Source organism: Anabas testudineus, chromosome 24, assembly GCF_900324465.2.
Source record: "Anabas testudineus chromosome 24, fAnaTes1.2, whole genome shotgun sequence".
Taxonomy (NCBI): Eukaryota; Metazoa; Chordata; class Actinopteri; order Anabantiformes; family Anabantidae; genus Anabas; species Anabas testudineus.
The window spans coordinates 14,969,640-14,994,173 of record NC_046632.1 but is presented as its reverse complement, the minus strand read 5'-3'; the positions used below and the strand labels follow the sequence as shown (position 1 = coordinate 14,994,173).

Genomic DNA, 24,534 nt, shown 5'->3' with positions numbered 1-24,534 from the left:
ATCAGCAGATTAAGACCTGATCACTTTACATAGGGCTGTATTGTAACTACTGTAACCACACACACACACACACACACACACCTAAAGCTGTGTTCAGGTCAGGAGCAGATATGCTGGAGTCTGCTGCCCATCATAGCTGCATTGATTTCCTTTCTCCTGCGTCAGGCTGTCTTGTCAACAGAGTCCTTCGAGCAGAGAAGATGAATTATTCACAGGACAGCTTTGCCAGACACTGTAAATATATACTTAACTAATATTGCCCCCCAGAACCCCGAGGTTTCCACTCTCTGTAAAGGAAAAAGAAAAGAAAAGAAAATCTGCCCTAAATGCAAGTTTTCGTTTATCCATGTTTGAATCTGTTAAACATTTAATTGCGGCTTATTTGTGGTGAGCTCAGACCGGGGTAGTGTTTCCTCACCTCACGCTGCACCTACAACGATTCTTTTCAGAGCTGTGCAAAATCACGTAATGTCTTAGTTGTGTTTTGGAAACATTTTAAAATTGACAGTCTTTTGTGGGACATTATAATCTACATTATTAATTTTGATATTGAAGGAAGAAAATCATTAATTAAAATGTTTAAATATTTAAGACATATGGAAGAAAGTGTAATACATAACCAAAACAGGAATTACAGAAGTGCTTGTGCCACAGACATTGCTTCCACAGTTCTGTATATTTAAAAAAAATGCAGCTTAAGAAAACATTAAATAGCACGAAAATAACTTTACTTGACTGGATATAGAGTAGCTCTAATTACACTAATGGGCACTGTTTGAAATGTATCTATCTTCTATTTTTAGGTGGGTCTACAGTAAACTCCTCTCAGAGGGGATGTGTACAGCATCTGATAATACTACAAGGGATTTACTACAATTTCTAATATAATATATCTGGACTCAACCAAGGTAATAGTGATTGCAGAATTTTAAAATACACTAACACGTTGAGTCATGGCAACTGCAATTCACACCTGCACCAGGTTGGACACACCTAACAATTCACCTGAGATATTAGGAGAGGTTGGCAGAGGTGTAACTATTACACCCTTCCCACTAATTTTTGCTTCAAGTGAAGTGAAACCAAACCTGGAGCATAAATTAGTGGTCTCTGACCAACTATCTTCAGACTGAAGATCCAAGATCAAACTGAAGATCTTCAGACTGAAGATAGTTGGTCAGAGGCAAGAAGGTTCGGTTGCCATGACTCAACTTCCAGATAACTTAACCTGGATGACTGAGAATCTTCACCAACCGAATACCTTATAATACCTTTTAAATAGCGACATGCTACCTAATTTTGGCTCGAAAAGACCACTGTGTCCTGTACTTTGTCTGTACACATGCAGAGATATTATTAAATCAATATTAGTGCCACATAACACTAATCACTTCATGTATCCAAAGCAATCAACTTTGTTTACATTACCTTTCTGTAGAAATCTAAAAGTTTTAGACCACTAAAATATTATTAATCTGCTAAATACTGTTGAAAAATATTAATTAGTTACAAATTAAAATAAAGCACTACAGAAGTACAGCAGAAATGCATCATGCACTACACTAGACTTGAAGCATATATTAAGAATCCCAGTGGTGTTAAAACCCTTCCTGGCAGTAGTCTCCCTCCTGAGTAGCTTAGCTTAACTGAGTGGCATAAATGACTGAGTTAGATTGTGTTAATAGGGGCGGTCATGTTATCGTTTTCACACTTCATAGGTTTAATTCTGTGATGTAAAGCAGCATCTTAACCCCGATTTGTGACTCTCAATTTTATGAGCTTCAGATTAAAACATCTGCCTTGTGGTCTTTGCTACATATAATGAGGTTTGTAAAATGAGCAATCTGCATGACATTGTGATCTCAGCTTTTTCTAAAGTGTGTGCTTTATCTAAACAGACAGTCATTTGTCTCCGTGTGAATTTGAACAGGAACTCCAGCAAGTCTTGATCTTTCTTTGCACTTTAAGCTGAAAAGCTGATTACCTTAACGTACCCTTTCACCACCATCATCATCAAGCAAAATTCAGTTAAAGTTAAGTAAAGTGAAGAGGAGTATTGGACAACGTGTGTTCTAAAAAGCTATTCACATTTTTTAGCAGGAAGAACCAGCCTGATAATGATTTTACTCACCTTCACCACCACAAAATAAGCCTTTGTTCATCATAATAGTGCCCTCCCTGAATGTGGGTGTCCAGTTTGGCAGATGGGTAAACAGAGTTGCTAATTCAGGCTGTTGCCTCCCAAATGAAAATACTATAAAACTGACAATATCAAAATTGACAGCACATTTGAATATCTACAGTCCAGTATTATATAACAGTATTATACATTCATATATACCTTTTTATATACTTTTATACACCTATTAAAGTCAAATGACAATAAAAGTGTGCTATGAAGTGCTAAAAACAAGCCTATTAGCGCCATGCTAATACACAATGTAATTCCCCATTAACATGCTAACGGAGATTAACATGATGTTATACAGTAGTGAGGGCTAAGCCCCCCTAAGGATGAAATACTAAAACCACCCCTGATAAGTGCTGGGGTAAAAATGTATTTTTATTTGTTAAACCTAAAAGAAAATAATAAAATATATTATTTCAGTACCCCAGACAGCCAAACAAGCAAAAAAAAAAAAACTTTGAACGACCATGAAGATACTTTTAATGTTGATATCTACCGTGTATGCCTGGTTCTCCGCCAGTTTTCCTGTTACTGTTTTTAGTGTCTCAAGGTTTTAGTCTGTAAGTCGGGTGTCTACCTGTTCGGTGCTGAAGAATAAGAACCAGGGAGAGAAACGGTGACTAGAGGACAGAGAGTTGGGGAAGACAGACAGAGTGAGAAAGAGCAGTAATTGCTCTGGGGGATTGTATCCACATTTGACCACTGCTGGGGAGATTGGTGACATCCACCATATCGATCAGTGCATTTAACACTGACACACAAATACGAACACACATCCATGTTTGTATAGTACAATGTGATCCCATAGCAGTACTGCCCATTACAAATTTATTGTGTTCCTCTTTTTTCTTTTCCTTATCTTCTTTCCAGCATCTTCATCTGTCTTTTCTGTTAAATTTTTTTAAAATCACTTCTCTTCCGCTTTCACAACATTGTTTACATTGTGTTGTTACAAGGCTTTTTATGTTTTAGTTCTGAACTGTTTTGCTGATTGAGGATTCATTTGACCACAATTTTTTTTCTGCATTGTCTTGTTTGACCTTTGACATCAGACATATATCATAACCTTGAACATAGGGGATAAATTTGTCAGAATGTATTTTGTCAGATGCCTTATTCAAAAATTGACAGCACAGCACCATCACATTTTTACTGAACCTGCAAATAAACAAAATGTTATATTTTAAAGTTAACCAAAAAACATCTGAAATGTATTTAAGAACATTCTTCTTTATTAATAATGTTATTTATTAAATATTAAATTATTGCATCATAAGTTCATAGGATTCAAAGAAATGTTTTCACATCTTCGTTTTAAAATCCATAAGTAAATATTTAGTATTTCTGTCTTGAAAAATTACTCAAATAATTTCAAAATTTCTTTCAATAATATTGAAGCACGGACCTGTATTGTGGGCATAAGTTGAACATTGAAGTTATATTTGTTTGTTATAAAAATGTTTCAGATATAAAAAGCTAACCTGAAAGAAGGCAAAAAATCAAACTCACTAACTTAAAAAAAAGACTTCCAATAAAAAAACACCTCAAATGGGTAAAAAGTATGAATATAAAAAAGAGAAATTCCTTTCAAGCTTAAATTTAGGGCATGTTTTTTCTTCATGCTGTCTGTTTTCACAAATACTGTAAAACAGCTGTTGTTGACTTTTGTTTTTACTTATGTTGAGATTGTTATGCTAATGCCGTCTGTTGTATTTGGATCTTTTAGAAACAAAGATGCACTGATACATCTGTCTGTAAAGGGCTTTTGAAAACCACAATTATTATTATTATTATCACACCTGATCTGCACCTACTGGGTCAAAAGCTTATGAATTGTGAGAGGCTGTAATGTGAGTAAGTGAAGTGGGAGTCACCTGACTCTCTGATGCGGCTGAAATCATATTGACTGAACTGTCACTGAGACCTACAGACCTCTCATGCATCTGATATGCAGATGTCAGGGTCTGTGCTGAATACACTACTGTCTCTCTGCTCTCTGGTGAACCCACCTCATGTATTAATGACATGTCGATAAAGAACTCTCCCATTACATCCACACCCATCTTTAACCTTGATGCTGATCTGTGTTTGTGTGTGTCTGCCCTCTGTCATAGCTCTTCTATTATTTACCACACGTCTCTGTCTGGGAAGGGCTTGTGTGTGAGGCCAGCAATCGTCTCTAGGTAAACAACCACTGCCAATGACACAGGTGACCCTTAGACACCACACACGCACAGAAACGCCTTTCTATCCTCATCCCTCCTTTGACCACATCTCATTTCCGATCGATAGGTTTTAAACGAAGCCCCACTCGCCCCAAAACAAACTTTGCTTGCTGGGCTGGTGTGTGTTTGTTTTATTTTATGAGGAGATGCAGTGCAGGTGTCATTTTCAGGGTTGCTCCATGATGCCCTTTAGGTTGTCTTCAGGCGACAGTGAAAGTGATCTATCATCCCCGTCTTTGACACCCCAGCCTATCTGGGCTTCTCTGTCTGAAGACAGATTAGCTGGTCTGGGGCTGGAAAAAGGAAACGGCACATAGACACCATATATGTATATACATACAGTATATGTGTGTTATATATATATATATATATATATATATATATATATATATATATATATATATATCTATCTATGTGTGTGTATATATAATATATATAGGTGTGTGTATATATATATATATAGTGATATATATATATATATGTGTGGTATATATCTCTATATATAGAGATATATGTGTGTGTCCTATCTATATATATCTATATATATAGATATATGTGTGTGGATATCTATATATAGATATATCTATATATATATTATATATACACACACATATATATGTGTGTATGTATATATATATATATATTATCTATATATAATATATATATCTACACACCATAGATACATATATATATATTTAATATATATCTATATTATATATATATATATTCTATCTATATATATCTATATATGTGTGTGTATATATATATATATCTATTGTGTGTGTGTATCTATATATGTGTGTATTGTTGTGTGTGATATATGTGTGTTATATTATATATGTGTGTTAATATATATATTATATATATCTATATATATATATATATATATATATATGTATATGTGTATATGTGTATATATATATATGTGTATATGTGTATATATATATATGTGTATATGTGTATATATATATGTGTATATATATGTATGTATATATATATGTATATATATATATATATATATATATATATATATATATGTATATGTGTATATGTGTATATATATATATGTGTATATGTGTATATATATATATGTGTATATGTGTATATATATATGTATGTATATATATATATGTATGTATATATATGTATATATATATATGTATGTATATATATGTATGTATATATATATGTATGTATATATATATGTATGTATATATATGTATGTATATATATATGTATGTATGTATATATGTATGTATGTATATATATATGTATGTATATATGTATGTGTATATATATATATATATGTATGTATATATGTATGTGTATATATATATATATATATATATATATATATATATATGTATTTCCTTATTGTACCTAATAATACACGCCAGAGTTTTATGTTTTTGTTGTTTATTGTAATATAAAGCAGTTTTACATTTTTTTAAATCAAGTTCGCTGCGATTTTCTGACATTACATTTGTGTATCCATGCTTTGCATGCTTTCAAAGCTTTGTTAAGCATAAAGTTATATGGTATAACAGCGAAAGCAATTATCACCCAATTTTGTGAACTCTCAGATTCAGCCCTTATTAGTTGGAAGGACTTCAGGTTTAGGGCTGATGTTGTCTGTTGGCTTCTCATTAGCTCCGTTACTAGTAGGAAGAAGGAATAAAGATACCGATTTTTGTTAGTAGAAAACCTGAATTTATTAATTTTCTCTGGGTTAATAAAATTCTTTCAGTATTTTAAAGCGGTTCGTTTCCCATTTTTCCTTTTTAATCAGTTTTAATCTTAACAGTGCAAACATTTACCTTGAAGTTGTCTTTGTAGCAGGGTTTTTCTTGTGCCCTAAGGGAAAAAAAAGACAATATCATTGGATATGTTATTATGTTATTGTTAAAACATTTTTTAAATTCTAAATTGTCAGGGTTGTTAATTAAACTGATGTACATTGAGTATCCTCATTGCAACAACTGATATTAACAAAATATAAAAATTGTTACAGCTTCAACTTTAATTGTTGTAAAGAAACAGGTCAGGTCCAAAACAAATTAGGGCAATAATAGAATACTGTGATTGTGGCTAATAAACCACAATCAACACAGCAAAAACTGTTCATCAGTTTTTCAAACAGCATTATCATCGTCTGTCATTAGTGTCAAACACAACTTAGGAAATATATGCAGACAAGCCAACAAAAGTCGCTCTACTCGTTACACCTCTCACTTAGCGATTTCACGCTACTAACTAAAGTTAAATTTAACATTTACCTAAATGTTCTTTATCGCAGATTAAATTGGATTGTATTTATGTATAATATATGTATATAGATAGTGCATTTGTGTTATAGTGATTTGCTCTGCACATAGATGATTACATTTTTAATAATATAATCAAATGTAATGACATAATTGTGGTCTGGTGCAAGTCACATTTTTAAGTTTTTAATAATAGAAGGTGAGCTTCACGCAGGTGGTTGGGGTGAGTACAGGGTGTAAAATATGCAGGACTGTAAAACTGCAGTAGAGTATAGTATAGAGTATGGTAGAAGCATAGGGTGCCATCACTTTTGATTTACCTGTCATTGCATGCCATAGAGCTCTCAGATGTCCAAAAAAACACTCCCCAGGTTCAGCCATAAGGACAACCAGTGTCAACACAAGGAAGATCATCACACACTTCATCCTGATAACAAAACACAACATGTCACACAGGCACCTGATTTAATCCAACAAAATATTCACAACAATGTAGATTTTGTTTTTCTTTTTCCTTTAATAAAGGCAAATAATGTTGTTTACCTGTCACAGGTTAATGGCTGAAACTGTAGCAGAGAGAGCTGAGAGGTCTGCGGAGGTTGAGAATCTACTAAACACTTGTACGATGCCAGTATGTTTTAAAGGCAGGGTTGAATTCACATTCTCAGCTCTCTTCTGTATTGGTCTTTGTATTTTGCAATGTCAACTTCTGTTGGCAGATGACTACATGTTTTTCAGCTGAGTAATGATTCAACTCGCTGATAGGAAACTGTGTGTGAAGTCTGCTGGTAGCTCCTTTTTCTTCACTTTAGTTTTGTCAATAGCTGACACATCTTAGTTCAGTAAGTACAATTTTATCTCTACTAACCCCAAGTATGCATTGATTATAGGGAAATAATTGAAAATGCGTAATGTCTTCCAGTGTAATTAGATTTTACTTTCCTATTCAATAATTTAAAAGATTTTTAACCTGGTTTTTAATGTGAATTTTAAAAGGGGGAAATACCATATAGGTAAAATACATGTACTCTCTAGAGCTCTCTTTGTGAAATCGTCTCTCTGTTAGCCATTTCTGCATTCAAATCACTTCTTTTTGTTTACATTTTTTCTGTGCTTGTGTAGCTGCAGAGTGACAGCGTGGGTGGGGCGGTGGGGGAAGTTGGGGGATGTGGACACAACTGACACTGATAAGATATCTATGGTGGAAAACGCCTTTTTTTAGATAGATCTACGAGGCACTTTTTTGTTTTTGTTTTTTTGTGTTTAGTTTTACTGTCACTTGGAGTTTAATTTAAAAACTATGCCGCATTGCTTCATCATGATCTCTGCGGCCATTTGTTATGCACATGCAATCAAATAAAATAGATAAAAACGGCTATTTAGACTGTTATCAGGGAAAGGTGTGAGAGCCATCTGCAATGGTATAGAGCTGCTTCAGTGCCCATCACTTGCATACTGTATTTTTGAAGATACAATTAACACTGGGTCGTTAGTTGTTAATTAGGAATTTAGAAAGAAATGTGTTTCTATATTTCAGCTAAACAATACTAGGCCTTCACTTCGTCTTTGGCTGTGTTGCTATTGTGTTCTGTTGGTCAGTGAAAACAATATTTTCTTTATACTTTTGTCACATAACGATTTGAGTGAATCATCAAGTCACATGTTTTAGTTTTATTGCATTTAATAAAATGCCCCAACTGATCTGGAAAAGGAGTTGATGCATGAAACGGTTAATTCAAACAGTAACCGTTACTGATGTGTTTAAAAAGTGTGAGATCCACTATGAACTATAGTTGAGAGTTTTACATACTGAGTTAATGTGTAATTTTGGTGTTGCTGTGATATCAGGTGCTGTCATTCTACTATGTACTATGTGTAGTTGGATAAGTTAACTCAATCTATAATCCATATTTCTAGCTTTACCCTCGGACAAACATGCAAATGTATTTATTAAGACAAGCAAGCTAGTTGCCTTTTGGTTAGCATGCTAAAGAGTAAGCTGTACACAACCATTCAGTCTAATTTGCCATACAGTAAATCTTAAAACTGACCAACTGGCCTTTCTGAGACAGCAGCTTCTACAGTGAGTACAGGACATGAGTGATAATGGCTGATTTGTCTCCATTGCTTTAAAACTTCACCTAGGTGTTTTTAGGTTGTACATTTAACATTGGTATATATCTGTATTGTGACGTTAGTGTTGTAAAATAGATAAGAATAAAGGAATTAACACTCAGCTGGGTACTCTCAGCTAAAACTAAGTCAGTATAATTTACAGTCCTTCAAAAAGATAATCAGATACATTAAATAACCCCAAAAATGATGAAACATCAGTGTTGCACTCTCTGTATACTGGTGCAACAGAGAGATGCAATAATCTGTAAATTTGTATGTTTTTTTTTTATGTTGCTGCCACTTCACAGTTGATTAGAAAATAAGCTGGTCATTGCTGAAGTTTATAATTTTCTTTTAAGATCTCTGTATTGCCTCTTGAACTTAACAGTTTCCATCTCAGTTTGTGATGTATTCAATTTAATCACATTTCGCTAGTTGAGCCAGTCTTCCATGTATCGAACCAGGAAATAGTGTTTTGGTTGCATAGGCTGTTAGAGCATTTTGTGATATTTGAATTAACTGATAACAAGACAACAAATGCTATCAGCTAAAATTCTGACTTTCAGACCTCTTACAGTTCTCAACTTTAGCACAAGCCCCATACCATATGCTTCCTTCAAAAATCTGTTGCTTCATAGAGATCATCGTCAGGCTACATGAGGCAAGGAAGGTCATAACCTTATTTTAAAAAATGTATTTAGGTAGAAGTGTGTGTTTTTTTAAAAAAATATTTTTCATACATTATCTTAAAATGAGAGTGACATTATTTAAGCTTTGAAAACAAAATAGTACACCTTTGTTACATTTCATACTGTATATTTATTTGTATTGCTGCGCCTATATTTGTCAGTAAGTGGACCAGTCCACCTGGTAAAGGTTAGTCTAGTGACCTGAAGGCAATCATTAGTGTTTTATGCACAACAGATGAAGTCATAGAGACCTGCCTTTATGAATGAGGGCAGAATTTTACTTCTGACCTTTTAACAGGTCTGTTATCAGAGCCAAACAACTATCGCCAACAAATGGAGAGTGAGCAGTGAGACTTCTGATGAACCTCGGAGCCTAATAGTTGTGAGGTACCTGTCATTTTATAAGGACAGTGGTAAATTCACTTGCTCAATGTCAGTCCAATATTTATGAGTATGTTGAAATATTTAATATATTTTGCAGTATCATTTTCTTTTGACCACGTGGTGATCTAATGTGGAGTTCTAAGGTTGCTGTCAACACTTTAAACGTGGGAACATTGGGACTTCCTCAAACTGAACTGAAAATGTTTCAAAATTACTCAAAAAGCCTAAATTTAGTGGTGTATTACTGAGTCACACAAGCATCAAAGCCAAATCTCATTTTAATTTACTACAGTAAGTACCCTGCATTAGTACAGGTAAAGATCAGATACATTAAATAACCCCAAAAATTATGAAACATCAGTTTTGCACTCTGTATACTGGTGCAACAGAGAGACAAGTTACTAATGCAAAAAATTGTTCTGTAAAATTGTATGTTTGTTTTAATCGCTAATAACAGAAACTGGCTATTAGAGCATTATGTGATATTTGTATTAACTGATACCAAGACAACAAATGTTATCAGCTAAAATTCTGACTTTCAGACCTCTTACAGTTCTCAACTTTAGCACAAGCCCCATACCATATGCTTCCTTCACAAATCTGTAGACCTTGCTTCATAGAGATCATTGTTAGGTCAGGCTACATGAGGCAAGGGAGGTCATTACCTTATTTTCAAAATGTATTTAGGTAGATCCATTAAATCATGCCTAATACCTGATTTTCTTGACACAGGGTACCAGGTGTGTTACATTTGTACATCCCTTATATTCATTTAGGTTACAATTCAGATACATGGTTTATGTTTTTGCAGTTTTATTCATCAAGACAGTTTAAATGTTTTTACAGATGAAAGGGGGGAGTGCCAGCAGTGCTTCCATATATGATCCATATGTTTCTTGCATTTCAGAGCTAAAAGCATGGTATTTAAGAAGTTACTTCACCAAACCATAGGAAAAAATAGCATTTCCAAGAACTCTCAGCCCTGATCTTCCCCCTCGGCAGGAGCTTCACCAGAGTCTGCAGGTTGTTGGCCAGAGCTGCCAAGGCCTTGCTTCCAGTTAGGTCCATACCTAGATGGAAGAAAGAATTGCGGCAGAAATTTGACTTTGTGAAATCCTGACAAATTGATTAGGTCCTTTAAATGTACATAGTATATTGTATATTTCTGTTAAATGATTGAATAATTATAAGACCATGTAACATGAACCTAAAACATGAAGAGTTCTTACTTTCTAGCCATCTTGTCCATGGCACGGTTGTATTTGTATGCTAGCATGTAAAGAGAAGGGAATTGAATAACATTAAAACAATGTCATAGTGTTAAAAACAAATATACAAATATGTATATAATATAGCTTTCTGATGTCTAGCGGCTACATTGAGTTCCTAAACCCTTGATTGTCAGGAAGATGTTGAGGTCGGTGGATGAGTCAGTATAGCAAGGCTTTCCAACAGGAGACTGGAGTTTGAGTTCAGCATAAAACAGATGTCCATGTTATTGTTGATCAAAAGAAGCACATTATGTGACAAATGTCATGTGAAATTAAAGAATTTTAACTAACCTAACAATGTTTATTGAGCAGCTGAACCTAACCCATATGTCTTTAGGCCTAATCCCAACCAAATTGCTTTGTTTGGACGATTGTTTAGTGTACCAGACAATGTATCAAAATAATTTTAAAAACACTTAACTTTATAATTTATTCAACAACTCAAACTTTTTAAACTCAAAACTTTCTACCGGTATTCAAGCACTCCAGACCATTGAGTTACATTTTGTGAATAGTTTTGGAGACAGAATACTTTTTTCTTCATAATCAGGAGTGATTTAGCTGATTTAGTGTGTTTAATTTTCCATACATTATAATATATATATATATATAGTTATATAATGCATTATATAACTGAGCAAGCTTTGCAGTCTGAGACAGCACCATTCGCATTCCCCAAACAACCAAGGACTTAAAGAAGCTGCTATAACAAGGAAATGAATGATCTAGGCAAATGCTTTTGTTCAGATGTAAGTTCAGTCAATAACAGAACTTTGAGGGTGAGTTACATTATTCAAGCTTTGGAAACAAACTATTAGACCTTTTTTACATTTTATACCGCGTATTGATTTTTTTTGGCTGCGCCTATATTTGTCAAGAAGGAGCACCAGTCCTACTGGAAAAGGTTAGTCTTGAGACAATCATTAGTGTTTTATGCACAACTGATTAGGTCATTTTACATCTAGTAGAGCTCAACTTTTCTACCTATGGTTTACCTTTAAATGCCCTTCTTCCACCTCTAAACGCAGCCTTCCAACCTCCAAACAAACCCTCCCCAGGTTCAGCCATAAAGATGACAAGTGTCAACACCAGAAACATCACAAGATACTTCATCCTGTAAAAGAAAAATACAGCACTTTTCACATCAGTTTTCTACATAGGCTAACTTAAGTCATGAGTACTAGAGACTTTGCTTTTATAAATGAAGGCAGAATTTTACTCCTCACCTTTTAACAGGTCTATTATCAGAGCCAGACAACTATCGCCAAGGAATGGAGAGTGAGCAGTGAGACTTCTGATGAACCTCGGAGCCTAATAGTTGTGAGGTACCTGTCGTTTTATAAGGAAAGGGGTAAATTCACTTGCTCAATGTCAGTCCAATATTTAATCAGTGTGTTGAAATATTTATTGTATTTTGCAGTATCATGTTCTTTTGAACACGTGGTGATCTAATCTGAAGTTCTAAGGTTGCTGTCAACACTGGTTTAAACGTGGGAACATTGGGACTTCCTCAAACTGAACTGAAAATGTTTCAAAATTACACAAAAAGCCTAAATTTAGTGGTGTATTACTGAGTCACACAAGCATCAAAGCCAAATCTCATTGTAGTTTACCAAGTACCCTGCGTTAGTACAGGTAAGCTTTAGGTGTGACAGGTGCCAAAAGACCAAAAGATCTTCAGCGAGGGATGGAATACACAGTTGACGTGAGGAAACATTTTCTGCAATGTAGTAATTGATTTATAGTGTGTTATGAATGCAATCCAACAGTAAATACTTTAAAGAGCCATAATGAACAACGAAAGTAGGAAATCTGGAAAAAGGTTTTCAAATATTGATAAGATCTTGTTTGGTAAAGAATGATAACTTGTTTTGGTCCTCAGAAGGTGCTATGCTTAGTTGGATTTTTAATGAGTAGACATTTGTTGAGGCACCATTTATACAAAATGCAGGCAAACCAAGACTATTATTGTGTGAATATTGTGTGCGTTATTGACGGTGAATGATCAAGGAAAATGGTTCATTGGAATATAGCTGAAGTATGTGCATGAATCTGGTTTAGTTTCTGACCCTGCAGTGAGGAACATCATGTCTTGATGACATGATGAACTTGACTGAAGTAGGTGAAGTGAAGTAGTTCCAGTGCATTTAATACACATAATGATTGTAGTTATTGTAGGTTTTGACTAAATGAAAATAATGCTTTTCTCATGACAAAGTTTTCATTTTGAAATGCTGTTTTTATTTACCAGGTTTGCATCATTCATTTGCATTTTCCCAAAATCAGTTTCAGCTGTGCCAACATTCGCTGCATCTCTTGTAGCGTTACATTATCCATTCATTTGTAGCATTGCAAAGCAAATTGTTGTAGCTCACGCTGCGTCTTCACGCTGAAGGCCTGGACGAGGATTAAATGTCAGACGATTGTCAGGGAGTGCATCCCTGATTAAAAAAAAGAGATAAAAAAAAAAAGAGATTCTTCAAAGTTTAGCATATGGAGTATTTAATTTAATTAACAGTTTATCTTATTTTTTTTTTTTTTTTTTTTTTTTTACTAAATCTGTTTTGTTAACAACAATAGTAACTGATCCAAGGTACTCACCTTCTGCCACCATTGTTAGGGAGGTCTAAAGAAAGAAATGAAATTTAAATGAAATTATTAACACTATTAATTGTTATAGCCAGTCAGTTTACTCATATTTCAGTAGTAACAGACTTATTAATACCCTTTGAACCTATAAACACTGTACACCTGATCTTTATGTTATAACTTAAAGCGTGTACGTAATGTATACAATTGTAATTTACCTACCTTGCGGGCTCAGTATGACTGCATTCCTGGTTTAGAAAAAAAAAAGAGAATAAAAACACTGAGATCCTCTAAAGTTTAGCATATAGAATAATTAATTAAATTAACATTTTTCTTTTGTTTCTTTTTTATTTATTTTTTTAATTTCTTTACTAAATCTGTTTTTTTTTAAAAACAGTAACAACTGATCAGAGGTACTCACCTTCTGCCATTATTGTTAGGGAGGTCTAAAGAAAGAAATTAAATTTAAGTGAAACCATTAACACTATTAATACCCTTTGAACCTAGAAACACTGTACACCTGATCTTTATGTAATAAATTAAAGAGTGTACGTAATGTACACAATTGTAATTTACCTACATGGGGCATTATTCGGGTTAGGCTGACACGCGCCATCCTTAGCCATAAGGATGACCAATGACAGCACAAGAAAGATCATAACATACTTCATTCTGGAAGAAAAAGTACATACATTTTACACTTTTTCTTCTGTCAGATAGTTTTTTAAAGTTTTTTTTATACTTCTAGATAAAAACAAATAAGAAAAATAAGACCAAGTATTTACTTTTTACCTGTCCACAGATTGATAAATTGATAATGCAAGGAGAGTAGAGTCAGCCGTTTCTACAGCATCATCTGTGCCTGATACCAATTTATATGTTAAGATGTTGTGAAACACCTGATTTTATCTGTGTATGTGGCACAGGATTTCTCAAGTTGGTACAATACAATGACGAGGTGGGTGTATGTGACAATTGGTCTTGGTCAAAATATGGCTTCATATTTGGCATGCGTGCTGTCTTTTACCTGAAACGCAACTACACTCTGAGAAATGGGGCCCAACATGTACTCCAAATTTCAGCTGCAACCCAGATGAAACCCACATAAAAAAACAGATGTACATGTGTTACATGTATTTAACACACTCTCAGTCACATTACCTACATCCGCTACCTTTTTAAAGGGGCTTCTCCAGCCAGTAACACATAATACATTACTGCTAAACTGAAACTCCCAACTAGCAAAATGAACACAAAACAAATGTGTTTGGAAAGTTTGTTTGTGCAGGGTAAAAGAGCCAGTGAGGAAATAGAAGTCGAGCCTACGACTTCAAAAAAAAAAGAAAGCTGCATTTAACAGACGATACCAGCAGTCCTACTGGAAATGTGGATTTATTGCAATGCACCAAGCCCGCCCTGCATAACATGCGGCGACCGGCTCGCTAATAAGGCAATGAAGCCTTCAAAACTGCTTCCCCACTTCATTTTGATATATTTAGAAAATACCAGTTATGCCAGTCATATCATTTTATTTTGTTGTCTGGCATTAAACCGGTACGTGGTGCAAATATGGTTGGGGACCACTGCTATATCGCACAGCTACACTAAACTTCTGAATTAAACAGCGGTCAAGTTAGCATTAATGTCAAGTAAGACAGTATGTCTTACAATAGTTAAATGGCAAACTATTGTAAGACATACTGTCTGTAACAGTGAGCAGTGTGTTTTTGAAATAGTCACCATTGAAGTAAGTGTAGCTTTGCTTATCAGCAAAATATTATGAAACTCTTATGACTAAGATATTTTAGAAAACAAGCTGTGGTAACTAGCAGACAGCCTCATTCTGAAGTCTTGCAACAAATTGCAAATAATGCAAAACATGACTCAAAGAATCCTGCTTTTGAGCTGTTATTTTGCCAATAAATTAAAAATAATTATTTTTGGTTTACTAGTGAAATTGCACAGGAACGATAATGCCCAAGTTATCTATCAGTTGATCCAACTATGCTTTTGCATAATTTAGAATATAAATATAAAGAGTCAGAGGTGGAATGTAGGAAAACACAGCTGCCTAAAATATTATTAAAAAACACTATAATTCGATCATTGTACAAGAAAATATTGATACAGCTACATCTAACTATACTGACAGTAAGTCAAAGAAGTGACGAGTGTGTTTTTCACATTGTCCATCTAAACTCCAACTGGAAGTTGAGTCTTGGCAACTGGACTTCCTTCTTGTTAGGTTGAACTGTACACCAGTTGCCACGTCTCAACTTCCAGGTAACTTCACCTTGATGACTAAGAATCTTCACCGTCGTAAACATAAATGAAGCATAAAGGAAGCTTTCAGTTGCCTTAATGTCAAGTCAGAGTGATTGTGTAAGATCACTAATCATTTGTCAACGTTCAGTCACGTATCAGAGATCAGCACATTTAAAAGAATTGCAAAAGAAGAAGTAAGGCCTCTATTGAAACACATTACACCACAGTTACTTTATTTTGCACACTCAGTTTTACCAGTAAATGCCAGAGTCAGTCTAAGGGAGATGGTGTTCAGTAGCAACTTGCTTTAGGTTCTTATAAATCATCAATCATCAATGACATCTCATCTGAGAGCCTTCCTCACTAGTTACTGAATTCAAATAGTTGATGTTAAGTTAAGTCGTTAACACTTCAGTGATGCCTGGAGGTTGTAGTTTTACTGTGCTTTCATGCGTGTTTTAAGGCCCAGTTTTAACAAAGTATGAATGAATGTGAAATCACTACCCATTAAATGTTTCTGTTTTCACTGATTCAATTGTCCTTAGGTCTTACAGAGCTTCTGAATGTTTCAAATAGTTAAGTTAGGGGCGGCAGTAGCTCAGGTGGTAGAGCAGTCGCCTACGAACCCCAGGGTGAGTGGTTTGATTCCCGTTTCCTCCTAGCTACTCAATCTGGCAGCTGTCCAAAACGAATTTCCCCAAGGGGATCAATAAAGTATACATTATTATTATTAATTAATTTGTTGAAAGGAATGCTGAAAATTGCTTCAATTTGGGATTTGGGCCCTCTTATACAGAAGGGTGCTGTCTGCTTTGTTGTTGAGTTTTCTCATTAGCTTAAACACTTCTGTCCACTGTGACAGCACATATTTTAAACAGATAAAACAGAGGCTGAAACTGAAAATGACTGGACAAAATTACACATTTTATTTGTATCATGTTTTAACTCAAAAAAACTTCAAAAAGATGCAACAAAAGAAAATGTTTGCCTCAAACTGCAGAGCTTGAAGCTAAAATAATATAGCCTTTCAGTCAGTCATTACACAATTGACAACAAAATATTACAGAAAGGTCTCAACCTTGTGTGAGGCTCAAACTTCTGCAATTTGCTGAGACAAAAAGAAAACAAAAAACCAAACAGAATATCACGGTATGAGTTGTATTCTTTTATGCCAAGGTGATTTAACAAGAGATAACACAATTTTATTAATTAATGAAGAGTTAATTCAAGAAAGTTTGAAGTCTCTTGATGACGTGTGTTAGTTGTTTTAAACCAATGAAAACATTAACACATTCTGTGCCAAGAACACATGGCGCCCAGCATTATTAAGCATGTCTTAGCAACTGAGAAAAAACAACAGGTGTAGATGGCTCCAAATAAAAGCATACATTCTGAGCTTCTAACTCATATCCATCATTGATATTAAACCTAAAAGTCTTTAGCTTTTAGCAATGACCAGAGTTCAGAGGATTCCTAGTGTAGCATAAGACAGACCACTTGACCAATCTGACTGTTCATGTTTATAGCTGGGTTGCTGTTGTTTTTGTATTAGGTATTATTGGAAAATATCGTTTGCAAAGTGATTTGAAGAGATAAAAACAAGAGTAGCAAGAATTGTCAGAACCTAGAGTAGACATTGACTGGGAGAATTAATGTCTTTGTTACACTGTTACATGCAATATTGTCTCTTTGCCTAAGTTTGCATTTTAGATTTATTACATTTTTATAGGGCATACACTTTCTCACTCTGTGCAAACCTGACTACTGACGGGCAGCTCTAATCTCTAATCTTAATGTAATAGGTAAATTATATTGTGACTATAATAGTTCAATCATATTGGAGCAGATTAAATTATATTAAATGCTGCAGTAGAAACAAATACGGTAAATAAATTCTTAGTGTGAGGCAATGACCAATGACTGGCATTAACTACAATACACTATAATGGGAGTACTAGTTCCAGCTTAAGAGTTTAAACATTATATGGTACAGTCTTAAACTGCATCTGAACCAGGAAATGGTGCTTTTGGTTGCATAGGCTTTTAGAGCATTTTATCATATTTGTATTAACTGATACCAAGACAACATATGTTGTTATCAGCTAAAATTAAAATGTATTTCTCTCACAGTTCTCAACTTTAGCACCTGGCCCATACCATGTGCTTCCTTCAGTAATCTGTCAGGCAAGGGACGCCATAACCTTATTAATAAATAAGTATTTAGTGAGAGACCTCTGATGAACCTCTGCGCCTAATAGGACAGAGGTAAATTCGCTTGCTCAATTTCATTCTAATATTTATCAGTATGTTGAAATATTTATTGTATTTTGCTGTATCATGTTCTTTTGACCACGTAGTGATCTAATCTGAAGTTCTAAGATTGCTGTCAACACTTTAAATGTGGGCACTTTGGTACTTCCAAAAAATTAACTAAAAATGTTTCAAAATAACACAAAAAGCCCAAATTGGTGGTGTATTACTCAAACACACAAGCATCAAAGGCAAATCTCATTTTAATTTTCCAAGTACCCTGTGTTAGTACAGGTAAGCTTTAGGTGTGACAGGTGCCACAACGAAAAAAAATGACCAAAAGATCTTCAGAGAGGGATGGAATACACAGTTATCGTGAGGAAATATTTTCTGCAATGTAGTAATTGATTTATAGTGTGTTATAAATACAATCCAACAGTAAATACTTTAAAGAGCCATAATGAACAATGGAAAGAGGAGATCTGGAATTTGCAGGGAAACCAAGTGTGTGTGTTATTAAAGGTGAATAATGAAGGAAAATGGTTCATTAGATTATAGCTGAAGTGTGTGCATGAGCTGAAGAGTTCAAGATCTTATGTAGTTCCTGACCGTGCAGTGAGGAACATTATGTCTTCCATGATGAACTGGGCTGAAGTGAGTGAAGTGCAGTAGTACATTCAATACACATAATGATAATTAGTAGTTATTGTAGGTTTTAAATAAATTAAAATAATGCTTTTCTCATGACAAACATTCTTGTTATAAACAAAAAACAAAAAATTTATTCAATGAACCAGTTTCCATTTTGAAATGCTGTTTTTATTCACCAGGATGATTTGCAAAGTTAAGCCATTCTACATTTTCCAAAATCAGTTTCAGCTGTGCCAACAATCGCTACATCTCTTGTAGCAGTTACATTATCCATTAATTAGGAGCATTGCAAAGCAAAACAGTGTAGCTCATGCGGCGTCTTCACGCTGAAGGCCTGGACGAGGATTAAATGGCGGACGATTGCCTGGGAGTGCATCCCTGATTAAAAAAAGAGAATAAAAAAAAAAGAGAGATTCTTCAAAGTTTAGCATATGGAGTATTTAATTTAATTAAGAGTTTTATTTTATTTTATTTTATTTTTTGTTGTTAACAACAATAGTAACTGATCTAAGGTACTCACCTTCTGCCACCATTGTTAGGGAGGTCTAAAGAAAGAAATTAAATTTAAGTGAAACCATTAACACTATTAATTGTTATAGCCAGTCAGTTTACTCATATTTCAGTAGTAACAGACTTATTAATACCCTTTGAACCTATAAACACTGTACACCTGATCTTTATGTAATAAACTAAAGAGTGTACGTAATGTACACAATTGTAATTTACCTACCTTGCGGGCTCAGTATGACTGCATTCCTGGTTTAGAAAAAAAAAAGAGAATAAAAAACAGAGATTCTTCAAAGTTTAGCATATAGAATAATTAATTACATTACCAGTTTTCTTCATTTTATTTTATTTTATTTTTTTTACTAAATCTGTTTTGTTATTAAAAGTAGTAACTGATCCGAGGTACTCACCTTCTGCCACCATTGTTAGGGAGGTCTAAAGAAAGAAATGAAATTTAAGTGAAACCATTAACACTATTAATACCCTTTGAACCTACAAACACTGTACACCTGATCTTTATGTTATAAATTAAAGACTGTACGTAATGTACACAATTGTAATTTACCTACCTTGCGGGCTCAGTATGACTGCATTCCTGGTTAAAAAAAGAGGATAAAAAACTGAGATTCTTTAAAGTTTAGCATATAGAGTATTTAATTACATTACCAGTTTTCCTTATTTTATTTTATTTTATTTACTAAATCTGTTTTGTTATTAAAAGTAGTAATTAATCCGAGGTACTCACCTTCTGCCACCATTGTTAGGGGGGTCTAATGGTCTGTCACCATTATTGGGAAGTACTAAAGAAAGAAATTCAGTCAGTCTGTTTACTCATATTTCAGTAGTAACACAATTATTAATACCCTTTCAACCTATAATCACTATACACCTGATCTTTATGTTATAAATTAAAGAGTGTTTTAATTTACCTACCTGGGGCATTATTTGGTCTAGGCACACACTCGCCATCCTTAGCAATAAGGATGACCAATGACAGTACAAGAAAGATCATAATATACTTCATTCTGGAAGAAAAAGTACATATATTTTACACTTTTTTTCTGTCAGATAGTTTTCTAGGTTTCTGTTTATACTTCTAGATAAAGACAAATATGAAAAATAAGAACAAATATTTACTTTTTACCTGTCCTCAGATTGATAAATTGATAGTGCAAGGAGAGTAGAGTCAGCCTTTCTACAACATCATCTGTACCTGATACCAATTTATATGTTAAGATGTTGTGAAATACCTGATTTTTATCTGTGTATGTGGCACAGGATTTCTCAAGTTGGTACAATACAAAGATGGTTGTATGTATGTGACAATTGGTCTTGGTTGCAATAGACTTAATATTTGGCAAGCGTGCTGTTTTTCACCTGAAACGTAACTACACTCTGAGAAGTGGGGCCCAACATGTACTGTACTCCAAACTTCAGCTGCAACCCAGATGAAACCAACATAAAATAAAACACATGTACATGTGTTATTTAACACACTCTCAGTTCAGCTGTGGGGAGGTCGGTACAGGTCAACACAAGAACCAATAAAAATGCACTTTCTCCTCCAAACAAGAACAAAGTGGCCACAACTTTCACAACTTTGTTGATCAAAATTTATAACAACTATACAAGTCACAAATTAAAGGCTGTAAATGATAGATTGCATATTAAACATTTGCTAATTACCTTTTTTTTTGTTTGTTTGTTTTTTAATAATGTTTAAAAAAATACCAGTTTTTATGTCTGCCAGTTTTATTTTGTTGCATTTATCCACCACACGTTAAAGGCCGATCCGTGAAAATATTGTCTGGCATTAAACCGGTCCGTGGCGAAAAAATGGTTGGGGACCACTGCTATATCGCGCAGCTACACTAAACTCCTGAATTAAAGAACAGCAAAGTTAGCATTAATGTCAAGTAATGTTGCCAGTTAACTATTGTTAATAATGTCTGTAAAAGTGAGCTGTGTGTTTTTGAAAATAGTCACCATTGAAGTAAGTGTAGCTTTGCTTATCAGCAAAATATTATGAAACTCTTATGACTAAGGTATTCTAGAAAACAAGCTGTGGTAACCAGCAGACAGCCTCATTTTGAAGTCTTGCAACAAATTGCAAATAATGCAAAACATGACTCAAAGAATCCTGCTTTTGAGCTGTTATTTTGCCAATAAATTAAAAATAATTATTTTTGGTTTACTAGTGAAATTAGTCAATGAAATTAGTAAACCAATGCCCAAGATATATATCAGTTAATCCAACCAGCTTTTGCATAATTTGGAAAATAATTTATATAGAGTCAGACGTGGAATGTATCAAAACACAGTGGCCTAAAGTATAAAAAAAAATCACTATAATTCGATCATTTTACAAGAAAATATTGATACAGCTACATCTAACTATACTGACAGTGAGTCAAAGAAGTGACAAGTGTGTTTTTCACATTGTCCATCTTAACTCCAACTGGAAGTTGAGTCTTGGCAACTGGACTTCCTTCTTGTTAGGTTGAACTGTACACCAGTTGCCACTTCTCAGCTGCCAGGTAACTTCACCTGGATGACTAAGAATCTTTACCGACCATCGTAAACATAAATGAAGCATAAAGGAAGCTTGCAGTTGTCTAAATGTCAAGTCAGAGTGATTGTGCAAGATCACTTATTATTTGTCAATGTTCAGCCATTTATCAGAGTTCAGCACATTTTAAATTTTAAAAATTGCAAAAGAAGAAGTAAGGCTTTTATACATACATATTCTATACTTCTGTACATCCCTCCTATTAATTTAGGTTACAATTCAGTTTCATGGTTTATGTTGCATTTTTATTCATCAAGGCAGTTTTAATTTTTTTTACAGACCAAATGGGGGAGTGCCAGCAGTGCCATGTATCATCCTTATGTTTCTTGCATTTCAAAGCTAAAAAGCATGGTATTTAAGAAGTATCAGTTGCTTCCACCAAACCAAAGCAAAAAATAGCATTTAAATGAACTCTCAGCCCTGATTTTCCGCTGCGATAGGAGCTGCACCAGAGTTTGCATTTTGTTGGCCAAAGCTGCCAAGGCCTTGCTTGAAGTTAGGTCCACACCTAGATGAAAGAAAGAATTGCAGCAGAAGTTTGACTTTGTAAATTCCTGACAAATTAATTAGGTCATTTAAATGTATATTGTACATCATATATTTCAGTTAAATCTTTAAATAAAACCATATAACATGAACCTTAAATATAAAGAGTTCTTACTTTTTAGCCATCCTGTCCATGCGACGGTTGTATTTGTTTTCTGAATATGCAAAAAAGAAGGGAATTGAATAACATTAAAACAATGTCATAGTCTATAATATAATAATATAAAGTATATAAACTACTCTAGAATGCCACTGAAAGCAGAACCATATTATCTCACTAATACAGGAAATTATTTTGTAGTTGTCTGTACTAGCAGGAACAAATTACCAATATGTATATATTACAGCTTTATGATGTCTGAAAGATTATTTTTACATAATGAGAAATAATTAAGCATATTACAGTGAAAATGTAGTGCGTTTAATTTTCCATACATTATCTTAAAACTGAGCAAGATCTGCAGTCTGAGACGGCACCATTCGCATTCCCCAAATGACCAGAAACAACCAATGACTTAAAGAAGCAACTATAACAGAGAAATGAATGATCTAGCCAAAAGCTTTTGTTCAGTCAATAACAGAACTTTGAGGGTGAGTTACATTATTCAAGCTTTGGAAACAAAGTAGTAGACCTTTTTTATTTCATATTTAATTTCATAGTACATATTTATTTTTAGTGCTGTGCCTATATTTGTCAGTAGTTAGCACCAGTCCTACTGGAAGGTTAGTCTAGTGACCTGAAGGCAATTGTTAGTATTTTGTGCACAACTAATTAGGTCATTTTACATTAAGTAAAACTCAGCTCTTCTACCTATGATTCACCTTTATTTGCCTTTCTTCTGCTTTTAAACGAAGCTCTCCCAGCCTCCCCGGGTTCAGCTGCCATAAAGATGACAAGTGTCAACACCAGAAAGATCACAAGATACTTCATCCTGTAAAAGAAAAAAAACAACACAAAAAATACAGCACCTGTCAGATCAGTTTTCTACATAGGGTCATAACTAAGTCATGAGTTCTAGAGACCTGCTTTTATGAGTGAAGTCAAACCTTTACTCCTCACCTTTTAACAGGTCTATTATCAGAGCCAGACAACTATCGCAAAAGAGAGTGAGCAGTGAGATTTCTGATGAACCTCTGAGCCTAATCGTTGTAAGGTACCTGTCGTTTTATAAGGAAAGGGGTAAATTCACTTGCTCAATTTCAGTCCAATATTTATGAGTATGTTGAAATATTCATTGTATTTTGCAGTATCATTTTCTTTTGACCATGTAGTGATCTAATCAAAGTTCTAAGGTAGCTGTCAACACGCTAAATGTGGGCACATTGGCACTTCCAGAAAATGAACTGAAAATGTTTCAAAATTACACGAAAAGCCTAAATTTACAGTCACACATGCATCAAAGCCAAATCTCATTTTAATTTACTGAGTACCCTGCGTTACTACAGGTAAATTTTACTTGTGACAGGTGCCACAAGGGGGAAAAAATGACCACAAGATCTTAAGAGAGGGATGGAATACACAGTTGTCCTGTAGAAATATAATCTGTAATGTAGTAATTGATTTATAGTGTGTTATAAATACAATCCAACGGTAAATGCTGCAAAGCAAAAAATTCGGGGGACTATTTTTACAGATATAAAGGTTAAAAAGAACTTGTTTGGGGAAAAAAATGACTTGTTTTGGTTCTCAGAGGTTTAGTTAGATTTTTAATGAGACATTTGTCGTAGCATTTATAGAAAGAAGAGTACATGATCTTGTTAAGTTTCTCTGGAGAAGTTAAATTTCTTGTCTTGTTGTGCCACATACGATGACTTGAGGAATGACCTTGTTTAGGAAAAAATTACTTATTCTGGTTCTCAGAAGGTGCTGTATTTAGTTAGATTTTCAAGGATGAGATATTTGTTTTAGCAGCATTATTAGAAAATAGAATATTAGAAGACAGAATTCATTTGTTATTGAAGCTGAACGATAGACCTGCTAGACTGCTAGACTGCTTGTTTAGTCTCTAAACAAAATCAGT

General features: G+C 34.2%; 1 protein-coding gene and 2 long non-coding RNA genes across 4 annotated transcripts in view; 1 reads left to right on the top strand and 2 right to left on the bottom strand.

Annotated features, from left to right (window-relative positions):
* The window catches only part of LOC113149415 (exostosin-1), a 169,987-nt gene that overhangs the window by 67,446 nt on the left and 78,007 nt on the right, over positions 1-24,534 (top strand). The window lies entirely within an intron of this gene.
* Positions 19,229-20,155, bottom strand: LOC113149419. Its single transcript, XR_003297577.1, has 4 exons — positions 20,144-20,155; positions 19,622-19,647; positions 19,412-19,436; positions 19,229-19,269 (listed from the first exon to the last, which is right to left on the bottom strand). It is a non-coding gene; the product is annotated as an uncharacterized LOC113149419 (long non-coding RNA).
* On the bottom strand, positions 22,204-23,641 carry LOC113149418. The gene is made up of 4 exons (XR_003297576.1): positions 23,574-23,641; positions 23,336-23,445; positions 22,629-22,668; positions 22,204-22,475 (listed from the first exon to the last, which is right to left on the bottom strand). It is a non-coding gene; the product is annotated as an uncharacterized LOC113149418 (long non-coding RNA).